The sequence below is a fragment of the Artemia franciscana genome, chromosome 18 (assembly GCF_032884065.1).
Source record: "Artemia franciscana chromosome 18, ASM3288406v1, whole genome shotgun sequence".
NCBI classification, from domain to species: domain Eukaryota; kingdom Metazoa; phylum Arthropoda; class Branchiopoda; order Anostraca; family Artemiidae; genus Artemia; species Artemia franciscana.
Genome location: NC_088880.1, coordinates 29,264,830 through 29,288,579, shown reverse-complemented (window position 1 = coordinate 29,288,579; position 23,750 = coordinate 29,264,830). Strand labels below are relative to the sequence as shown.

Genomic DNA, 23,750 nt, shown 5'->3' with positions numbered 1-23,750 from the left:
GTTATTTACCACTAGCCAAAGTTCATAGATAAGGGGAATAAAACAAATATGCCAATGCATAGGGGGGGGGGGCAAAGATCCATTACTTTTTTATTCCTTTTTCATTTCTTTTTATAAATATAGAAAAAGTAATATATATATATATATATATATATATATATATATATATATATATATATATATATATATATATATATATATATATATATATATATATATATATATATATATATATATATATATATATATACATATATATATATATATATATATATATATATAAAATAAATATAGAAAAAGTAGCTTTCCAACTCCAGGGAAAAATCGCCCTTAGAAGGCAATAAAACACCAAAATAGAAGTACTAATCAAAATATGGGCTGGTTATTGCACCCACTTCCCATTGCTTCCCTTCCGTTGAACATACTACGAGAAAAAAGATAACAATACTGGTCTTAAATTCCCAAACATCCAATTTTTTTTAAGATTCCCATGCTCTTTTGGTGGGACTAAAGCTATTCTCGACTGATCCAGAACAAGGGGCTAGCAAGACCAGTTATTTAAAGGTGAAACCAGGCACGCACGCAGGTTTTTTTTTTATTGTAGGGGGGCAGTAATGAGAAATTGATAATTTGATAAGAATATCCAGAAGTTTGGGGAAAATCACAATTTTTGGGATTAAGGATGAGCCAGAGGGGTTACCTCCTTTTTTATCACTTGGGATAAAACTCCTATACGGGTATCAAAAACCGAACGTCCTTAGAGCTTAGGTTTCTTACCACTAGCCAAAGTTCACAGACCAGGGGAATAGACGAATATGCAATCCATGAAAATGCATAGGGGGTGGGGGCAAAGATACATTACTTTTTATTTCTTTTTCATTTATTTTTACAAATATAGATAAAAAGTAGTTCTCTAACACCAGGGACCTTAGAAAACAATAAAACACCAAAACAAAAGTACTTTTCAAAATATAGGCTGGTAATTGCACCCACTTCTGATTGCTGCCCCTCTGTTAAACATACTAGGAGAAAAAAAAATAATAGTGATAAAAGCCTGAAAAGTAACAAAACCAGCGATTTCAAAATCCAAAAGCATACTGTTTGGTAAGGCATCTATGTCATAATTTTAACATTTTTTTTTACTGATTAAGTGGGGTTTTTTCAAGATTATAGGGATTTTTTTCCCTGGTAGTAAACCTGCTTGATAATTGACAATGTTGATTTTCAATCAAAATTTTGAATCCATACAAAAAGCGAACTTTATGTTGGATTAAAAAAAAAAAAAATTCCTAAATTGAAACTGGAATTTTTTTTCGCTTAGAGCCTATATCCGTAAGAGGTGGCTTGAGAATGTGCTCAAATGAAATGTACTTTCGCCGCATTGTACCAGGACCTTTAAGTTGTAGCAAAAACAGTATAATTGTACCGTGCTGGCAATGCTGCGCCTATTTCAAATGCTTCTGCCGTTCCCTGTCACAGTAAGCATCTAAAAACCTTTATGATTTGTAATTTGGGATGGAATACACTATCTTATACCATCTTAGCTTATACTATCTTATCTTATATATTATTAGCTTATACTATATCTGTTTTGTTTTTATGCTATTTTTTATACTATATACTATCTTATATTATATTAGCTTATACTATCTTTGTTTTTGTTTTTTTCATGTCCCCTAGGGTGAATCACACTTACAGAACTGATTTTTATAATGATTTACTTTTGCTTCTTTGAGAAGAAAAATTAATCGGTTTTTATAATGTGTAAATATTTCTATGTTAGCTAAATTTGAGCCCTGCACCTTTAACTTATACAGCCTGCTTACTAGAGTAATGCCGTCATATAGCCCCGTACACAGGGAAGGGGACCCGGTCCCGCCCAAAAATTATAAATTTGTCCAAAATTTCTGGCACTTCTTCCTGGTATTAACAAATAACTTTATTTTTTGTTATTGCCTCCTCACACCGGAACAAAGTCCTGCCTGCGAACCTGTTATTGGGCAAAAGAAAATTGAGCCTCTTAAAGTTTTGAGAAATTCTTGAAATGTTCTAAAACATGGGATGTCTTGTGTCTTTTTAGAACTATACCCTCCATAATACCTAAAAAAATTCCCTTTTCCCTAGTCAATTTTCCTCCTACAGCCTCGCCTCCCTCACTCCCCTTCAACAAACAACCCCCGGCTTACACCAAAGAAATTCTTCACTGGAATTAACAGAAGAATTTTCGTCCCATACATAGTTGATATTTTAAGTGAATCCTCTGCCCCCGCTCTCATTTTACCTTCAAGTTGTTTAATTTTTATATATGCAAATTTTGAGCTCTACTTTTGTATTCTTTCTCTCTTTTTTATTTTATTTTGTACTTTTTAGTCACGAGAGTAAATTTTGTACTTACATTTTTATTTTATTCATTCCCTTCTAATCCTTGGATTCTTAATTGTTTATGACATTTTTTAAGTTTTTTTAACCTCCTTGACATTTTGATATGTTTTTTTTCTTTCTGACTAGCCCTATATCACTTATTCCTAAGTGATCTTTCTGTTGGATTAAAAAAAAACATATTCCTAAATTTAAATGAAAAAATATATATTTTTTAGCGTGTTTATTGACACGAAAATGTGAACTTGACCCATTTATGCTTGCGAAATAAATATTTCAAAAATAAATCTTATCTCCTCTTACTATACACGGCATTCCCCCCCCCCTCTGGGTTGTTGGGTTGGCTGTTGTGGGCACCCAAGCCTATCAGTATGCGGTGTTAGACGGGGAAAGCTTGCAAAAAAACTGCAATTAATCATATAACGCAATACCGTTGCTGACAAACTAAACCCAGGAGTATGACTATGAGTTATGTTAAGCCCCCCTCTGGGTTGTTGGGTTGGCTGTTGTGGGCACCCAAGCCTATTAGTATGCGGTGTTAGACGGGGAAAGCTTGCAGAAAAACTGCAATTAATCATATAACGCAATACCGTTGCTGACAAACTAAACCCACGAGTATGACTGTGAGTTATGTTAAGCATGGTTCAACACCTCTTAAATTAAGTTGACGTAATGAAGTGCGTCTAGCTGCAATCAATCGTGCGCATCGATGTTTCATAATGAAAAGTTCTTGTTTTTATGTAATTATGCACGCTACGTAGAACAATACACCCTTTCTTCGTTTTCTAATGCTGAAACAGAAGAACTGAGAAATATTTACTTAATTTTGTTAATCAAGATTATGAAAAAAAAGTTAATCTGAAATCAAAAGGAAATTATTAAGATTTTACATTAAATATTGATTTTCATATTAAAGTTAAATTTTTATAATTTCTAAATTAGAATGTTAACGAAAAATTTAAATTAAATTTAAATCTCAATTAAAAGACTACTAAAAAACAAGGTTAATGTCTATTGGCCACCACATAAGTTCTGTCTAGATTCGAGAAGTAAGGTTTGATTAATGCTAATGAAATAAAACAAAATATGATGAAAATATTATATTTTATCAACAACACTATGAAAACTACAACTTAGAAATATGCCCCCAGAACCCAGAAATATCACTAAGAATCGCGTTTAAATGAGCTCTGCCTTCTGCCGTTGCTGCCACACGTCACATTCACTCTTCTAGGTATGACTTAAAATGATGTGATTAGGTTAGGTCATTGTATGCTAGAAAAGTCTAAATGCCTCTTCTTCAGTCCTTGGCGCATCCCAAATTGTCATTTTAGTACCACATCTGCATGAGCTGACAACACTGGAGGGGAGCATGGGAGGAAGGATGGGGGGTCGGTTTATTCCATATCCATGAGTCTCAATATTAGCATGGTTTTGTCTGTATTATGGTTAATATTTTCCCTTTTCGAACCTACACACCCCCCTCCCATGAAAAATAGTATGTAGATCCCTCCCAAAAGTTATTCTGTCGAAACATTTGCAAGCAGATCAAACATACTTCTCCAGATCCATGATCTCTAAGGGAGAAAACTCAGATCACAGGATGAATGTTTACACAAAATAATAACCAGATCTAGAGACAAGAGAGCATGTTTCAATTATTTCACCTGGATTTTGCCGCTGTTTGGAGAAAGTTTGAAGAGTAGCATTGTATTAACTCTGATTATTAATCAGATCTGGCTTGGGGGGTTTCGAGGGGGAGGGATACACAAAAAAATTTAAAACCGCATGAAAAAATGCTTACATGCTTTTTGTAATGTTTTTACATAACAATTATATTGATATGTCTGACAAAAATTTCACGAGGATGGGGTCTCAAACCCTTTATTCACGCATAAGGATAAGGCCTTATGTGCAAGGGCGTAGCTAGAGTATTTATTGGGGGAGGGGACTCGGGGTGTTATTCAAGCAGGTGCTATTTAAGCAATGGTGACGAAAAGTAACTATTTAAGAAACACACTACTCGGTGAGTTTAAAAACATTACAGAATGCATTATAAACAATAAACACGTATTAAACGGTAATAAATATAAGTTCTGGTGCCTGGCTTTTAGCAATGAGCGGCTTCAAAAGACAGTAGTATAGAGTAAACAAGCAGTCGGGTAAGTCACTTTCCCCAACCCCCACACCCGTTACAGGACGCTCAATCTCATAATTGAACCAAGCTCTATTTTAATAGTCCATTGACTCCTAATTTTGACTGGATTTTACTCTGTAAGATTTAATTTGTTGATCTCAACTTTTAATATGTGTGATTTATTGAAATATTATTTAGGATTTTTTATTAAATTTATTTGTTTGTGGGTTTGTCAATTTATGTTATTAAATAGCATTGATATCTCTAGGCCATATAAAGCCGAAACAAAAATCATAGGCAGCGGAATAATGCTGACAAAGTAAGGATACAGGATAAGTCAAAGTATAAGTATAAAGTCAAATATATAAGTATAAGTCAAAGTATACATCAAAAGTATAAGTATAAGTCAAAGTATAAGTCAAAGTATACATACAGGATATGTACACACAGATTGTGTAGCATTATATAGTGACATATTTCAACATTTAGAATGTGAAAATATTCGAAAAACTTACTGTTAAACTTGGATTATTAATACTTCAGCAAATACGAATTATTAACTATTATAAAATCCAAACAATTCTTGGTATCATTGTGTTAGAAACCTTAAATTAATTAAAAATTGTCAGGGATACCAATTGAAAGGGAAAATTGATTCATCGAGTTTGAAAATGTGCCATCCTCCTTGTATCTATGTTTAAAAACAAGAGCTAAGAGCTCATAAGGCACTTGTGACGATGCAAGAAGAGCTAAGAGCCAAGAGCTCATATGGTATGAGCTCTAAAAAAATTCTAAGAATCAATAGATTGATTTAAAAGGAAAATCAGAAGCTTAATGCCGGTCAGGATTTAAAATAAGAGCTCTGAGTCACGATGTTCTTCTAAATTTCAAAATTCATTAAGATCCGATCACCCACTCGTAAGTTATAAATACCTCATTTTTTCTAACTTTTCCTCTCCCTTTAGCCCCCTAGATGGTCGAATCCGGGAAAACGAATTTATCAAGTCAATTTGTGAAGCTCCCTGAAACGCCTACCAATTTTCATCGTCCTAGCACGTCCAGAAAAACCAAACTCGCCAAATCACTGAACCCCTCCCCCAACTCCCCCAAAGAGAGCGAATCCAGTACGGTTACGTCAATCACGTATCAAGGACATTTGCTTATTCTATCCACCAAGCTTCATCCCAATCCCTCCACTCTAAGTGTTTTCCAAGATTTCCGATTTCCCCCTCCAAATCCCCCCAATGTCAACAGATCTACTTGGATTTGAAATAAGAGCTCTGAGGCATGAATTCCTTCTAAATATAAAATTTCATTAAGATCCAGTCACCCGTTCTTAAGTTAAAAATACCTCAATTTTTCTAATTTTTCCAAATTAACACACACACACCCCAGCCCCTCCAAAGAGAACGGATCCGTTTCAATTATGTCAATCATGTATCTAGAACTTGTGCTTATTCTTCCCATCAAGTTTCATCCCGATCTCTCCACTCTAAGCGTTTTCCGATATTTGTGTTTCCCTCCTTCAAACCCCTATGTCCCCTTATCCAATTTGAGCTGAAAATGGAGCATCTGAGACATAAGATTTTTCTATATATATATCAAGTTTCATTAAGATCCGATCACATATTCGTAAGATAAAAAAAACCCCAATTTTCACGTTTTCCAAGAATTCCGGTTTCCCCCTCCAACTCCCCCCAATGTAACATGATCTGGTCGGAATTTAAAATTAGAGCTTTAAAGCACAAGATCCTTCCAAATATCAAATTTCATTAAGATCTGGTCACCCGTTCGTAAGTTACAAATACCTAATTTTTCCGAATTACCCCCCCCCCCCCCAACTCCACCAAAGAGAGTAGATCCGATCCAGTTATGTCAGTCACGTATCTTAGACAGGTTTTTATTCTTCCAGTCTAGTTTCATCCTGATCTGTCCCCTTTAAGTATTTTCTAAGATTTCCGGCCCCCCCCCCCCAATGACGCTGGATCCAGTTGAGATTTAAAATAAGAGATCTTAGTTACGAGATCCTTCTAAATATGAAGTTTCATGAAGATCCGATCACTCCTTCGTAAGTTAAAAATACGTCATTTTTTCTAATTTGTCAGAATTAACCCCCCCCCCAATAGAGCGGATTCGTTCCAATTATGTCAATCACGTATCTAAGACTTCTGCTTATTTTTCCCACCAAGTTTCATCCCAATCCCTCCAATCTAAGCGTTTTCCATGATTTTAGGTCCCCCCCCCCCCCAATGTCACCAGACCCGGTCGGTATTTAAAATAAGAGCTATGAGACACGATATCCTTCTAAATATCAAATTTCATTGAGATCCAATCATCCGTTCGTAAGTTAAACCCCCCCCCCCCCAACTACCCCAAAGAGAGCGGATCCGTTCCGGTTATGTCACATCATGTATCTAGGACTTGTGCTTATTTTCCCCACCAAGTTTCATCCCGATCCCTCCACTCTCAGTGCTTTCCAAGATTTTAGGTCCCCCCCCCAAATGTCACCAGATCCGGTCGGGATTTAAAATAACAGCTCTGAGACACGATATCCTTCCAAACATCAAGTTTCATTAAGATCTGATCAACCGTTCGTAAGTTAAAAATACTTCATTTTTCTATTTTTTCCGAATTAACCGGCCCCCCACTCTCCCCCAGATGATCAAATCGGGAAAATGACTATTTCGAATTTTATCTAGTCCGGTCCCTAATACGCTTGCCGAATTTCATCGTCCTAGCTTACCTGGAAGTGCCTAAAGTAGCAAAACCGGGACCGACAGACAGACCGAAAGAATTTGCGATTGCTATATGTCACTTGGTTGATACCAAGTGCCATAAAAAAGAATTCTATAAAAACTACGCAATTTTTTTTTTTTCGTAAATCAGGATATGGGGGTATACATTTCCGGAGAGGCTTTTCACTGAATAGAGTTTTTATGTCTATAATTCCTTTCACAAGCAAAGCTCGGCCTCCTAGTGCTGCATGATAAAACTGATAGCGATAGAAAAAGAGAATAGGTTGGTACCGCTTATGCGAGCACATGAAATTCCTAAATTGTGAGAAAAATATACATATTTTGTTTAAATTCCCTTTATTCTATTTTCAGCAGACATTACGTACGGCATGCTGATGCAGAAATAGCACTGGCGTAGTACTGGCGTTGTGTGAAATGCGACTAATTTCAGTCATAGTTCTTAGCACATATACGTCAATTCTATTTTTGAGCTGGTTAAAAGGAATATTTAGAAAAGTGAAAATAGCGAGAAGTCAGCATAATATTGTACACAGAGGCAGTCCTACATTTGTGGGTTAGTATGCGAATCCAAAACGTAAGCAATAAGACATCACAAGTTCTTATGAGGCATTTCAATGATAAATAAGAGAATCGGAGTTTCAATTAAAAACTGCAAATAGTAATTTTAACAATTAAATGATTCTTGGAGTGGAAGTTGCTCTACCAAATGCCATGACCAAACTACAACCAATTTGACCTATCTGGCTATAGTACGAATATCATTATAAAAAGCACCAAGGCTTATTTTCTTTTTCAATGATTTTTTTTCGTTCAGGAATATTCACTGTATATTCACTGTATATCTACCTTCTTATACTTCAATGATTCCATTTCTGTCATATCTGCAGATGTATTTTTCAAGTTTTAAAACAACAAATTCTAATTTTGAATTGATAGATTTTAGGGAGTAAAACAGCCTTAAATATCAGGGGGAAATTGACCTGAGCAAATATGGCGAAACCGCAAGCATAAAGCATTTTTCAATTTTGCAATTAACTAAGCTTACTTTTTACTCGATTATAAGGTTTCAAAGGAAGGACATTGTGAAAAATATTAATGTGGAACATATTATGAAGTGTAATAGACCCTATTTTTATCGTTTTCCTTATGTTAAAAACGAGCATGGATTAATTAAAAAAAAATATCTGCTGAAATTAAAGAGCAAATTTGACAGTTAAAACGAGCAACGGTTTTAAGGCTACTTATTAAATTATTCGGAAAACAACTTCCCCCCCCCCATCAACGACGCCACTGCTTATGTGCTATGCAAAATCTGTCTAAGATACAATTTGTAGCAGAACTGAGCTGCGGACATACCGGGGACACAACTGGGGGACATACTGGGGACAGCTGTGGACATACTAAAATGACATCACAAACTGATTGTTTTAGTCCAAATTAATTTTTGTCCAAAAGAATGTAGTTTAAGCATGAAAGTTTGGTTTCAAAACTAAAGAAGTCCTTTTAAAAGTCCAAAAAGTCACAAAAACGCTTCTCCTACTGGAAAGGTCAATTTCAGACAATTTTTAGCAAGGCAATCAATCTAGGTCATGCAATCACTTTTTCCTCAGGTCAGATTCATCGGCAGTTTCTTAACACAAATGTCTCCGTTCAATAAAATTAGAAAAATGTGGCTTAATCAATTTGAATTTCTTATTCTTGCTTGATTATTTGGAGATGATAATATGGTAATAATTTCCATACAATATCTGGTCCTGCGGCAGCTAGGATCGAAGCTAGGAGATCATTCCACTGTGTCAACACAGTATTCAACTACTGGATAAAACTACTTTTATGTCAATTTTTTTGTTTCACTGTTTTTTTTTTCTTGAAATATAACCTGGGGATTGAATTTGACTTAAATTTGACAGCGTTTGAAAAAATTCGCAATTCCTGGGCTATTCTACGAATTCAGCACCTGGCATGTAAAGCTCGATATACATCAAGTCATTTCATCAGTATGTAGAAGGAGCGTTATTAGAGGGCCAAGGGTGCCGTGTCCCCATAAGTTTTTAAACTGTTTAGAATATGCAGCTCTTCGTCTACTCACAAAAAAATTAAAAAAGATGACTCAATTAGCAAAAACAGGAAATTTGTTTTAAGTTCGTTCCTATGTACTAATAATAATAAAGACAATTTTTTAGTAGAAAAAGAATAATGCAAAAATGCTTGACTAAACATTAGTAACATCGAAATCCATCGAATGAATATTTGCTATAAATTTTTTTAAGAGAGTGTGGGTTCAAATCCCACTTCTGACACCATGTAGGCATCTACAATATAAGAACATAAAATAATAAGTATCAAACAATATAGTAAGCAAGCACCAAGCGACATAATAATCAGACATCAACGACCATACCAAGCGAGGATAATATTATAAAGGGTGAGGGGTAACTTCCAAACTTGGTGGATATTCTCCATACCTTGCATTGAATAGAGGAAGAAAAAGATTAAACATTAACCTATGTGGAGATGCTAGGGGAAGGGGCAGTCGTCTTTTATACTTTCCCCCTCTTTGATCTGACTAATAAAAATGTGATGGGAATGATATACAAGGTATAATATGTAAAATTCATGGATGGGTCGAGACTAGGGCCACCTTTGAGGGGTGGGAAACTACTACTCGGCATACAGCCCTTCTAAAGCTGAAGGATGGTTCTAAAGTATCTGTAGTTATTAACATTTTGTTAAAAATCCAATGTAATGAGTCCTGGTGCTCTCATAAAACTGAAAACCTTACACCCCAACAAGGCCGTATCCAAGGAGAGGGTTTGGGGGTCTGACCCCCTCCCCTCTCGAAATGTTTGTCTGAATCAAAAAAAAATTTAACGAAAATGTATAAAAAATCAATATGTGTTTCAAAGCTTTTTTGTAAAATCCCCCCTTCCGAGAAAACTAACCCCCAAATAGAAATTCTGTATATGGCTATGGATCCAGTAGTTTCAGTAGGGGGAGGGGCAAATAGAATTTGCATAGGAAGTGATTAGTAAATTCATAGAGCATTAAAACTCATACAGTGGCGTCTTTACCTTCTACCTAGCTAGGTAATGGAAAAAACTTCCAAATTTACCGATCTTTTCTATTGAAAAGAAAAGAAAAACGGTGTCAGAGCAATAAAACAAAACATTATTTCACGAAGTTTTTCAAATAGAAAAAAAATGATATCTGTAATGTATTCCCACTATCCAGAAGAAAGCCCTATAGAATTTTGAAAACTACTAAAAAACATTCTAAAATACATACTAATATAATTCCTTAAGCTGTATCAATAAACTTCAACCCCCATCCCTAAATGAACAAATATATACCCCGGGCTGTATATACGTAGGCAATGAAATTTCAATGCGGTTAATTTTCTGCTACATTGTGTGTTTACCGTTAAAGCAGTTTGAAAAAAAAATAGTCCGTAAAAATTTGAAGAAAATCTATTCAATTGGAAAGACTCTCCAGAAGAAAATAAGACAAATTATAAAAACTACTAAAAATCCTAAAATACTAACTTTATTCCTTAAAGCGTATAAAAAAAAATTTTGCTCACTAAAAATTCGGAGAATCTTTGACCAATAGAGGGTGGGGGGGGGATAAACTTCCTGGTGCACCTTAAGAAATGATACATAGAATTTTTGTTAGCATGTTCAGGAGAAAGGTTTTCCTTCAGTAGAGTGGGAATACCCCACAAATGCAAAAAAAATGTCGATTAAAAAAAATCTGTTTTTTTAATGCATGGCTGTTTATGCTGCAAAAGCAAAAAAAAGTGTTCCAATTTATCAAATTTAGAAAGGAGTTGGGGGGTTCAAATTTTTTATTTAAGATGCAAAAAGGCACCTCTTAAAATTTGGAGGGGGTATATTAAAATAAGATTAAATGAAAATCTATTTTTCAAAATATACAGGCAACAACTAACCCTCTCGCCCTCTAAGTGTTGCTCTTAATAGAGAATTAAAGGAACCCTGACTTGAAAAAAAGACTTTTCTGTCAAAAGTTAAAAAAGCCAAAAGTTTTGTCAAAACTTACTGGTGCACTTTAAAAAATGATATATAGAATTTTCAGGATAAAGGTTTTCCTTCGGGAGAGTGGGAATGTCCCACTAATACAAAAAAAAATCTCACCTTAGAACATCAAATTCACTCTAGACTTAAGTTTATTCTGCAAAGGGTCAAAACTGAGGTCATAAACGACTCCAACCAATCCGATCCGACCACTTATATCCGCGCGGCCTCGACTTCACGATTCGATTCCAGTATATCTTTCTTTGAATGCAATTACTTCTTGAAAACATCGAATCTCTTATCTCTAGGAGTTCTTTCGGAAAACTTCGGGCACAAAGGCTTTTCTTCGAGTAAAAGAACAAATTTTGGACATGCGCAGACGAGTGCGTCAGTACAATGGATTGGGAACCATCCAAAAAGAGCGGTTGTCTTTTTAATTAAGTAAACTTTAAATTATTTTTTTACAGTTAGCTGATGTAACCGTGTCTTTAATATTCAATAGAATTATTTATGTTTCATATATTTCATAACAGCAAATTAGCATAACGGCCCTTCAGCACTAGTATGATTTACCACTTACTGGTATTGCTATTTTTTTATCCCATTTTTCTTTTTCCTGTTATAAGAAGATAAATTACATCATAATATTTTAGCCATTATCTCACTATTTTCATTTCCTTATTATACAATTGGGCGAAGTTTTATATGCTAATACATTTCGAAGGGCATCTCTGAATATCATAAATATCAAACAGTTCGGGGTAAAGAACTGTAAGGAAGGGACTCAGCTCAGTAGTAACCAAAATTCTAAACAACATAATTTTGGTAACAAGAGAAACACCAAAAGGTCAAATTTTTATGCTAACTCTAAATAGACAAAAAATTTTAAGTTAATGTTACCCACCAAAAGTTGAGAAATTGAGGAAGTTTTGAAAAAGGTCGGAAATACCACTAAAGGGTCAAAAAAGCTTAATGAAAATCAAAAGATTAAATTTAGCATATCGGAAAGCCCTATAGTAGAGTTTTCAAAATCCTATATATAAAAATGTGGAATTTTATATTTTTGCCAGAAAAAAGATCACAGAATCGTGTTTATTTTATCCCAGGAGTGATCGTATCAAATAAATGATCTTCGAAGAATATCGATATCAAATAATAATATCAAGAATATCGATATCAAAGAACAATATCAAAGAATATCGAGAAAGGACTCTTGTACCCTTTCTTCAGCATCATTCAAGTCTAAAAAGTACCATCATACTAAGTACATTGCTACCTACAGAAACCAGGCTAATTTCTCTATAATTGCCACACTCACTCAAATCACCTTTTTTTATACAGGGGTTTAATTAGTGTTTTGTTAAAATCACTAGGTAATTTCCCTTTTTCGAAAGTGATATTCATCATTTCCCCGGTGTAAAATTTCCTCTGAGAAATTCACCCGCTGGAAACTTCCCTCCCCACGAAAAACTATCCACATGGAAAATCCTACCATCAGACCCCCCCCCAGAAAAATGTATGCATACTTCTCAATAACGAATACTATACGTAAACAATGGTCACATTTTTTTTTTATCTAAAAGACCTTTCCTCGGGGTATGTGAGGGGGGTCATTATATATCTCCAAAGTCATAGTAATTCATTTTTTCAACTGTCCTGAACAAAACGGTAATCTCAAATTTTGATTGGATGATTTTGAGAAAAAAATGCGCGTGAGGGGGGTGTCTTGCCATCATATGAATACAATGTTGACTTATGGGCTATTTTATGACCAAGTACTGTTTTATCGATAGGTGTTACTGCGTTGTGGCTAGAGCAATATAGTTGCTCAAACTAAAAATATTCAATGTTATGTATAGGGTTGATATATTACTTATGTCGATACGATTACAGATTTGGGCACCCTACAGTTATGTACAGGTATGTGCAGAGATAGCGTCTAGTGTGTTTTTTTTTGTGTTTGGTTGGTTCTTCTTCTTATGGTGTCTTTTTGTATTCCAAATAAAGCTGAAAATGGAGGAACTCTTCTTGAACTTAAAATTGATTGCCTTCGCTGGATAGCGAAGATACATTGACAATATCATAAAGAAATAACTCAGAAGAAGACTAAGTCATAAGATACAATCATGTGCAAAGTTAGAAGACAGCAAATGTGCCAGTTAGGGGACGTTAAGAAAGTGAATCTCGTCCGCCCACTCAAAATTTCGTTTAAAGGGACAGATAAAGGACGTCGATTCCGGGGAAGAACCCATAAGAGGTAGAGTGACAACTTTGACCGACAGCGTATTATCCAACTTCTCAAAACAGCACCAGACAGAGTAGCATGACTGCACTAGACATACCGCTCCCAGACAGAGACGCCTTCAAATAACAGTGTTGTCAGTGGAGGGTTTCTCCTCTGCAATTGATGAAGAAAACGGATTTTGGCCCATGTTACAAAATAATTTCATTGAGTTTAATATTCATTAATATATTAACACATAAAGTGTCACGCCAAATTCATATAGCATGAACGTTTCACTTTTTATTCCTGTCACTTTGAGATGTCCGTCGAACAAGTGAAATTGCACTCCTCTTAGATGCTCAGTTATTGATTAAATAGATATGGAGTTATCTGTCGTAGTTTAAATAGTGTTTTGGTTTTTATGGCCCTTGGTATTAAACAAGTGACATATAGCAATCGCAAATTCTGTCGGTCGGTCTGTCTGTCTGTCGGTCCCGGTTTTGCTACTTTGGGCACTTCCGGGTAAGCTAGGACGATGAAATTTGACAGGCGTATCACGGACCGGACCAGACTAAATTAGAAATAGTCGTTTTCCCGATTTGACCATCAAGGAGGGAGTGGGGGTCTCCGTTAATTCGGAAAAAATCGGAAAATTGAAGTATTTTTAACTTACGAACGGTTGCTCAGATCTTAATGAAATTTGATGTTTGGAAGGATATCGTGTCCAGAGCAGTTATTTTAAGCCCCGACCGGATCTGGTGATATTGGGGGGGGGAGTTGGGAGGGGGAAACCTAAATTCTTGGAAAATATTTAGAGTGGAGGGATCGGGATAAAACTTGGTGGGAAAAATAAGCACAAGTCCTAGATACATGATTGACATAACCAGAACGGATCCGCTCTCTTTGGTGTAGTTGGGGGAGGGGGGGTAATTCTGAAAAATTAAAAAAATGAGGTGTTTTTAACTTACAAACGGGTGATCAGATCTCAAAGAAATTTGATATTTAGAAGGACCTCGTAACTCAGATCTCTTATTTTAAATCTCAACCGGATCCGGCGTAATTGGGGGGGAGGGCAGTTGGAGAAACCGGAAATTTTAGAAAACACTTAAAGCGGTGAGATAAGGATGAAACTGGATGGGAAGAATAGAAACCTGTCTAAGATACATGACTGACATAACCGGACCGGACCTGCTCTCTTTTGGGTAGTTGGGGGGGGGGGGGGGGGTAATTCTGAAAAACTAAAAAATGAGGTATTTTTAAATTACGAACGGGTGATCGGATCTCAATGAAATTTGATACTTAGAAGGATATCGTATCTCAGAGCTCTCATTTTAAATCCCGACCAGATCTGGTGACATTGGGAGGGGAGTTGGGAGGGGGAACTTAAAACTTGGAAAACACTTAGAGTGGAGGGATCGGGATGAAACTTGGTGGGAAAAACAAGCACAAGTCCTAGATACATGATAACATAACCGGAACGGATCCGCTCTCTTTGGGGTATTTGGGGGAGGGGGGTTAATTCTGAAAAATTAGAAAAAACAAGGTATTTTTAACTTACGAACGGGTGATCGGATCTCAATGAAATTTGATATTTAGAAGGATATCGTGTCTCAGAGCTCTTATTTTAAATCCCTGTCGGATCTTGTGACACTGGGGGGGGTTGGGTTGGGAGGGGGAAACCTAAAACTTGGAAAACACTTAGAGTGGAGGGATTGGGATGAAACTTGGTGGGGAAAATAAGTACAAGTCCTAGATACATGATTGACATAACCGGAACGGATCCGCTCTCTTTGGGGTAGTTGGGGGGGGGGGGTTAATTCTGAAAAATTAGAAAAAATGAGGTATTTTTAACTTACGAATGGGTGATCAGATCTCAATGAAACTTGATATTTAGAAGGATATCGTGTCTCAGAGCTCTTATTATAAATCCCGGCCGGATCTTGTGACATTGGGGGAGGGGGTTGGGAGCGGGAACCTAAAACTTGGAAAACACTTAGAGTGGAGGGACTCGGATGAATCTTGGTGGGGAAAATAAGTACAAGTCCTAGATACATTATTGACATAACCGGAACGGATCCGCTCTCTTCGGGGTAGTCGGGGGGGGGGGGGTTTAATTCTGAAAAATTTGAAAAAATGAGGTATTTTTAACCTACGAATGGGTAATCGGATCTCAATGACATTTGATATTTAGAAGGATATCGTGTCTCAAAGCTCTTATTTTAAGTCGTGACCGGATGTGGTGACATTGGGGGGAGTTTGGGGTGGGGGAACCTAAAATGATGGAAAACGCTTAGATTGGAGGGATCGGGATAAAACTTGGTGGGAAAAATAAGCAGAAGTCTTAGATACCTGATTTACATAATTGGAACTGATCCGCTCCATTGGGGTGGGGGGGGGGTTTTAATTCTGAAAAATTAGAAAAAATGACGTATTTTCAACTTACGAAGGAGTTATCGGATCTTAATGAAATTTCATATTTAGAAGGACCTTGTAACTCAGATCTCTTATTTTAAATCTCAACCAGATCCAGAGTAATTGTGGGGGGGGGCAGTAGGGGGTACCGGAAATCTTTGAAAATACTTAAAGCGGTGAAATCAGGATGAAACTGGATGGGAAGAATAAAAACCTGTCTAAGATACGTGACTGACATAACCGGACCGGATCTGCTCTCTTTGGGGGATTTGGGGGGGGGAGTAATTTTGAAAATTGAGGTATTTCTAACTTACGAAAGGGTGACCAGATCTTAATGAAATTTGATATTTAGAAGGATCTTGTGCTTTAAAGCTCTAATTTTAAATTCCGACCAGATCCTGTGACATTGGGGGGATTGGAGGGGGAAATCGGAATTCTTAGAAAACGTGAAAATTGGGGTATTTTTATCTTACGAATAGGTGATTGGATCTTAATGAAATTTGATATTTAGAAGGAATTCATGTTTCAGAGCTCTTATTTCAAATCCCGACCAGACCTTTTGACATTGGGGGAGTTGGAGGGGGAAATCTTGGAAAACACTTTGAGTAGAGGAATCGGGATGAAGCTTGGTGGATAGATAAGCAAATGACCTTGATACGTGATTGACGGAACCGTACTGGATTCGCTGTCTTTGGGGGAGTTGGGGAGGGGTTCAGTGATTTGGCGAGTTTGGTGCTTTTGGACGTGCTAGGACGATGAAAATTTGTAGGCGTGTCAGGGAGCTGCACAAATTGACTTGATAAAGTCGTTTTCCCATATTCGACCATCTGGGGGGCTAAAGGGAGAGGACAAATTAGAAAAAATTAGGTATTTATAACATAAGAGTGGGTGATCAGATCTTAATGAATTTTGATATTTAGAAGGACATCGTGACTCAGAGCTCTTATTTTAAATCCTGACCGGCATTAAGCCTCTTATTTTCCTTTTTTTTACAAAAAAAACTAAGTTGGACTAAACCCTTTTGCCTGATCTATAGTATAAATTTAAAGAAATGTATAAATCAGCAAAAATTCCTTTTGAAAACAATTTCTTTTTCGGAACTTAAAACAGAAAATTATTGCTTCACAGTCTATTATTTTTCAAAATTCTACAAACACAAGGAAATATGAGTCGGTTTATTTGAGTTAGTGTAAACCCTCAAGGTAAAATTCTACTTAGGTTGTAGAAAGATGTACATATTGATACACATTGCATACTGAATAGGGTGCAAACAAATAATTTCTCTTCGTTTTAGGTCTCTACTTGCTTTTTACTTACCTCTAAAGAAAATTGAGTTTTTTTAATTTCATTTCTAAGACCGTCTTGAATGATCAAAATCCAAACGTGTTTCATACAAAAAAGAAGCTTATTTTCTTACTGTATCAATGGGCAAAACCAATGAAATCACCAGATGTTTCGTTTTTTATTTATCTTTTATTGAACAAACACTTTTTGTACTGAATAAAAGTACAGTAATTCACATTCATTCTTAGATCACTTTTATTTTTATTTGGCATTCCCATTTAGTGTTAAAATATTGTACTGTTATATTATTAAATTGAGAGGGAGTAAAGACGGTGGCAGCAGTGAAGATGTTAAATGTTGAATAGCCAAGGCTTAGGGTATTTTTTCACAGCTAAAAAAAAAGTTTGGAAGAATAGCAATGTAAGTTTGTAAGCCAAGATTAGAATATTGGAAACTAGAGTAAGAACAGTGGTCAATTACGGCTCTGAAGCATGGGTCCTTTGAAAGTGGATGAAGATTTGCTAGATGTTTTCCAGGGAAATTCCCATCGGATTGTTCTGGGTATTCAGCGGAATGACCATATTTCAAACAGTAGGCTATACGGAAAGTGTATTTCAATCCCACATCCTAAGGATGTAATGACAGAACGGTTGAGATAGCTAGGGTACTTTCTGCGGACGAAGGATGACCAGTTGCCAATGATTGTCCTTTCTGGCCGATTGTGTAGGGCTAAATGGAAAGCAGGTTTTACACTTTTGGACGCAGTTGTCTTAGATTTTATCGACTTTATTTTTTCCACTCACACATAGTTGATCATTAAAAAGTATTTACACTTTATCCAATACTTGATTGAAATTATCAAAGCGAATATTAATCCATTCCTCTTCTTGTTTTACATGGATTTCTAAACGTCGAAGGGTTTTTCAGTAGCAAACTTGAGAATACATGAATCCCCAAGAATGAATCAGTAGGAGAATGTCAAAGAACTTTAAGACTCCACTCAGTGTCTTGACAAATGCCACCCAGTGCATTAATCGCTTTGTTTTTACAAAGCGATTATTGGAACTAAGCAAGTTAGTCCCTATCGTCCGGACTAAACAACATCAATGTCCCCCAGTTATTTTCAGCTAGTCTAAGGTTTCATAAGAGTTGCCTAAGCTCTTCACAAAAGCTATCATAAGAAATTGCAGTCTAATTTGACTTTGGGTCTACATTACCCATAAATCTCTGAAGGTCATGATCAAATGGGAATAGGTCGACTAACTGGGTTATATTTTTAACCAAAAATTTCTGCACCACCTTGTGGTAATTCACCTGCCAGTGGCAAATCTTGCCACTTTGTCAAGCCTCTTATATCGCTAATGTATACCAGGCCTTGATTTAGAAAACAAAGTAGAATTTCCGACGGTCCACTGATTGTGATAAAAGGTAATAGGGACAAATGCTTATTAAATCGAACGTATTATTAAGGCAATAGTTTATTCAGAATATTCTGTTGTCAAATGCTCACAGAACTGCACGAGTATTTAATTATTATTTATATTCCGTCAAGAAGAAGTTGCCCTTTTGTTGACACGGGAGGTATTATCGTGAAAGATGTTTTAGTCTTTTCTATTGCTTTAGAGAATAAGCTTTAGAATTCAAAGATGGTAACGAGTTTGATTGTATTTAAAGACCAGAAAAATAAAAAGGTAGTCAGGGAGGTTGCCTTGGAGTTGAGTAGAATTTAAAATCCACTGAAAGAATTTGCGTTAATCGAAGATCTAGTATATTCCGATGGCGTATAGATCATAGCTCTCAGATGGTTAGTGTCCTTTTTTTGTAAATCTTTGAAGTTCCTGTCTACAGCTTACAGTTTTCATTAAGTAATACACTGTTTTGTTCAACAAAACATAAAGGCAAATACAAAGAAAAAAGTAAAATTCGAATGGTAGAAGTTAATTTGGGTTGATTTACATTTTTACTAGCAACACTGTCGATAGTACTAGTTTAAATTTACAACTAGCTTATAAATTTGAAATGGAAAATTCGGAAGGAGGTACCAAAGTTTACCAGGAAAAAGAAAGAACAGAATTTATCAAATATTTACAGCAGTTGGGAATTTCTGAAATCGTCACAGCAGCCTTAACAAGACTCTATCTGCAAGCAGATAAAATTGATAATCCTCTGAAATTCTTGCATGATATATTTGGAGAAGTGCTAAATATTCCAGAGGTATGTATTAGGGTAAGACAACCAGTGCTGGGACAATTTGATCACTCAGCCTATTCTGGGACAGAATCTTTGATTGGATCACAACATGTCCAATACTGGAACAAAAGACTTTAATCTTGGACACCCAATCTATATATTTTTCTGGGTTGCTTCTAAAAAACCTGTTGTCTTTTGTTCCAGTATTGGACATGTTGCAATCCAACCAAAGTTTCTGTCCCAGAATAGGCAGAGTGATTAAAGTGTCCCAGTACTGGTCATCTTACCCTACCCTTAAAATTATTCACAAACCTTTATAGTTTAGTCATAGCTCTTTGTTTTTAGGGTAAAATTCTAGTTAATTGACTTCTTGGAAAGGGCTTAGGTTAGGAAAATGAACCTTTCAGGGATGGCTTTACAGGCTAAAGTATGGGTAAAATTCTAGTTAATTGACTTCTTGTTATCTCAGAAAGGGTTTAGGTTAGGAAAATGAGACTTTCAGGGATGGGTCTACAGGCTAAAGTATGTCCCAAGAAGGTATTTTAAAGTACCCACCTCCACTCCTTGCTCTAGAGGGCCCTGAAATTTGCCTACATGACAGGTCTATACCTATTGAAATTTTGACAAAACAACAATTTACCTTAATTTTCAGTTACAAGTTGCTTTTTTTCTGCCTTTAGTTCTGAAAATGCAATTTCTGTTATTTGAGTAGAATTTTGAGCCATATCAATGTTTCTTTTCAAAATTTAGGAAATGTATTTGCATATCTTTAAAACCTTATAAATTGGAATTGGGCAAAGTTATGAAGCTGAAAACAATTTTCCTGTACTTCAATTAAGCAGAAGATCTATTTTACAAGGCTTCACTTTTATAACACACATTTAAAGGTCAGGGCCCTCTAGAGAACCAGTATGTCTTACTTCACAGGTATGCAAACTTTTTGAAGGATGCCTAAGAGACAGAACACTCTCTCATACTCTACAAAAGGACCTCATAAACTTGAATCAGTACAGATTCCTTCCCAACAGAAGCTGTACCACTCAGCTGCTAGAAACTGTAAACAATAAAACAAAAGCCATCAAAGAAGGTCACCTCATTCTAGTAGTCCTCTTTGACATCAAAAAAGCCTTTGAGAGCATCCCACATACTGACCTTATCTGGAAGCTTCAAGACTTCAACCTCCCCAAACAAAAATTAATATGGGTTGAATCATTTCTCAGAAATAGAGTCCAAAAAGTCAGAGTAGGTGACACCCTCTCAGAATAAATTCTAGTACAACCAGTGGATTAATTCAAGGTAGTGTCCTTGGACCACTTCTCTTCATTCTTTTCATCAACAGTATAAGCACTGGTACTGCAAGCACAACAAAAATATATGCAGACAATACCAAGCTAACAAAAAATTCCCAAAATCCTGGTTTGAATTTGAACCCTATCAAACCAAAAGTCTTGTGGATAGGAAAGAATAAAGATTTCCCAGAACCAAAGCTTATGAGGGTAGACAAAACAGGATCAACAATACTTTTAGAGCTTGTAGACTCAACGAAATCTTGGCATCTTAATTGACTCCCAGCTCAAGTTTCATGGCAAAACTAAGAAAATAGTTGCCAAAGCTACTCAATTAGTTGGTTTAGTCAGACAAAGATTCAAACATCTTGATAAGCATGCTTTGACCAAACTCTACAAAGGACTTGTCACACCAACCATTGAGTACAGAAATATCATCTGGGGCTCCAACTATAAAATAGACTCTTCTGAACTTGAGAAAGTACAAAGAAAAGCAAAAAAGCCTCTCCCATGACTCAAAAAGTGAGCTATGAAGACAGACTACATTAACTACAGCTACCCTCTGTAAAATATAGGCGTCAATGTGTAGATCAGATACAAATTTACAAGGCAAAGAACAACCTGAAGAAACTTAGCTTTGAAAATTACTTCCAGCCTGCTACAGTTAAAACTACAAGAGGCCATTCATATAAGGTTTTAAAATCAGTGGCTCAGAACAGAGCAAGAGCAAATTTTTCGAGTATCAGAGTAACTGGCAATTGGAACCCCCTCCCTGAAACAGTTGTGAAAGCTGAGACCCCAAATTGCTTCAAAAATGGACTTGGTCAATTTTGGAGAGAAACTTTATATTCACATGACTGCTAGAACAAGACTTTAACTTTGAACTCAAATAAAAAAAATAAAATAAAAGTAACACAGGAAGCTAACCATGCATCTAGAGAGTGTTGGGCAGGGAAGTTTTCCCTATAGACACTGGATCCTGTAAGTATATACCTAGCATAGACTGCTTAGTCACCATGGAACTGCTGCTGCATTTCACTCCTCTCTAAGTAATTAAACAGTTCAGAAGTCAAACCCTCCTTGTAAATTTAAACTAATACCCAAGTGTGACACCTATGTTTCATTTATTAGTGAATTGGCTAAAATCCTGGAACTGCTATGCCAAGATGTCTTGTCTGAAGTCAAACTTGGCAAACAAAACTTATTAGCTAAGATTCCTTTCAAGTTGGAGAAAAAGACATAAGAACTTCAAAACATATTTCTGCCCAAATTTTGGCTGTAAATTAACCTTTGATAATTAAATTTCCCTAGTTAAACTAGTTTCCTAGATAGTAAATGGCAAATAAAGTAGTTCTACACAGTACTTAATTATTGCTAGTGTGCAGAAGGTTAGTCTTCCTCCTTTTTTTTACAAGATATAGCATGTTCTTGGTTCAAATGGGCCTCCACAAGTGCCACTTCAGCCTATGTTTTAAACAGTTCTAGTTTGCACTTCATGTTACTTTTATGAGAAACTAAACTTTAAATCCATTTGTTGAGCTATGTAAATAAAACTTTCAGGAGCGGATCTACAGCCCCAATCAATGCTACTACTAATGATTCACTTAGGGTCAACACAGCTTCATATCCTCCTTCTCCACTGCAGTCTGTCCAAAGCTTGACTCTTTACTTCCTTTAGCGAAATTATAATGTGTTTCGAATGTTTTTGAATAGTCTTTTCCCACCTCATGGTGGACACCAGAGGGGTGACGAAAAAGCAGAACTTTTAGAAATATGTCGTCCTTCATCCATAAATCCTTCTTTTCATTCCACCCTACCTTCCAACCTTAGAAAGATGGGTCAAACAGTATTTTTCACACAGCTTTTTTTTTGTATGTGGCCAGTCAAGCAAATACATAACTTTCAATGGACAGTTCTTCTAGAAAACTTCTAGTCTGAGTCAGGCCCACAGGGTCAAAGTATAGTTTCAAACTCTTCCCTCTAACCATTTCTACTTGTCAAATATGCATGGGGACTGTATGAATACCTCATACAAGGTTGATTGAGTGTAACTATGTGTAAACGTCCTCTATTTATTTATTTTTTTATTCAGGATTATTGATACAAAGTCTACCTGTCTTAAATTATGGACCTTGATAAGACAGTTCTCAGCACTTCAACTAGTCAAGAGTCTTGTATAATACCTAGAAAATTGGGGTATCATACCAAGAAAATGAACAAAACTGGGGCTTACTGGAACTATAAGTGCCACTTGTAGGTGGCACTAGCTGGATAAGATCACTCACACCCATAACAAAAGGCAAGCTAATGCATAATTCAAATCTTCTTAGACTGAGACTTTCTTCTTAGACTTTCGTCTTTTACTGGTTTAAAGGACCTTGCCTGCAAAACTTGAAAAACAATTGCCTAAAAATATTTTTTTTTGTATTTCTGACCACCCCTTCTTCCCTAACTGTTAAACATGTGTGCCCATATTATTGTAGTCTAGTGTCCAGTTTTTAAAGAATCTTTCTTTTTATTTCAGGAGCTATCATGTAGAACTGACACAAATTGAACGTGGACATCAAAGTAAAGCGTGATCATTTTAAACTATTAACTTTTTTTAGTTTTTATCTGCAAGTTTTGTTTTTGTTATGTATGAATGACAATATAACAGGTGATTTGTCTCCCATTGTTTTTTCGTTTTTCGTCCACAGGTCAATATATAGTATGGATTGCTGTTGAAATTTGTGTAAGGGCTCATTTGATCTCAAGTTCTAGCGCCCTTTTCAAGCACTGAAACCAATTTGAGGATGGGTTAACGTCTCCAGTGCCCCCTTATTCCCAGGCACTCCAGTAGCCCCACTTGGCATTGAATCAAAATTTCAAGATAGTCGTTTTAATGAAAATACTTGAAAGGGCAAAGAAAAATGGCCTCAAGGAGTAAAGAGGTAACTGTAGCCCCAGAGTTATGGGCTTCAAACTATAGAAATAGCTGATTTTTCACAGATATATTTTAATGAAAAATTGGTGATTTTGATGTTTTTTGTACACCAGTTGATGTTTTTTTTT

At 36.0% G+C, this 23,750-nt stretch overlaps 1 protein-coding gene and 1 long non-coding RNA gene across 2 annotated transcripts in view; one reads left to right on the top strand and one right to left on the bottom strand.

Moving 5' to 3' along the window:
- LOC136038846 (uncharacterized) overlaps positions 1-11,639 on the bottom strand; it is a 75,225-nt gene extending 63,586 nt beyond the window's left edge. The window contains exon 1 of the mRNA XM_065722273.1: positions 11,424-11,639. The gene's annotated coding sequence lies outside the window, so the exon portion shown is untranslated. The remainder of the gene's footprint in view (positions 1-11,423) is intronic.
- A 7,571-nt stretch (positions 11,640-19,210) lies between these two features.
- LOC136038454 (uncharacterized) lies at positions 19,211-23,366 on the top strand. Its single transcript, XR_010620209.1, has 2 exons — positions 19,211-19,437; positions 23,224-23,366. It is a non-coding gene; the product is annotated as an uncharacterized LOC136038454 (long non-coding RNA).
- The last annotated feature ends 384 nt before the right edge of the window (positions 23,367-23,750 follow it).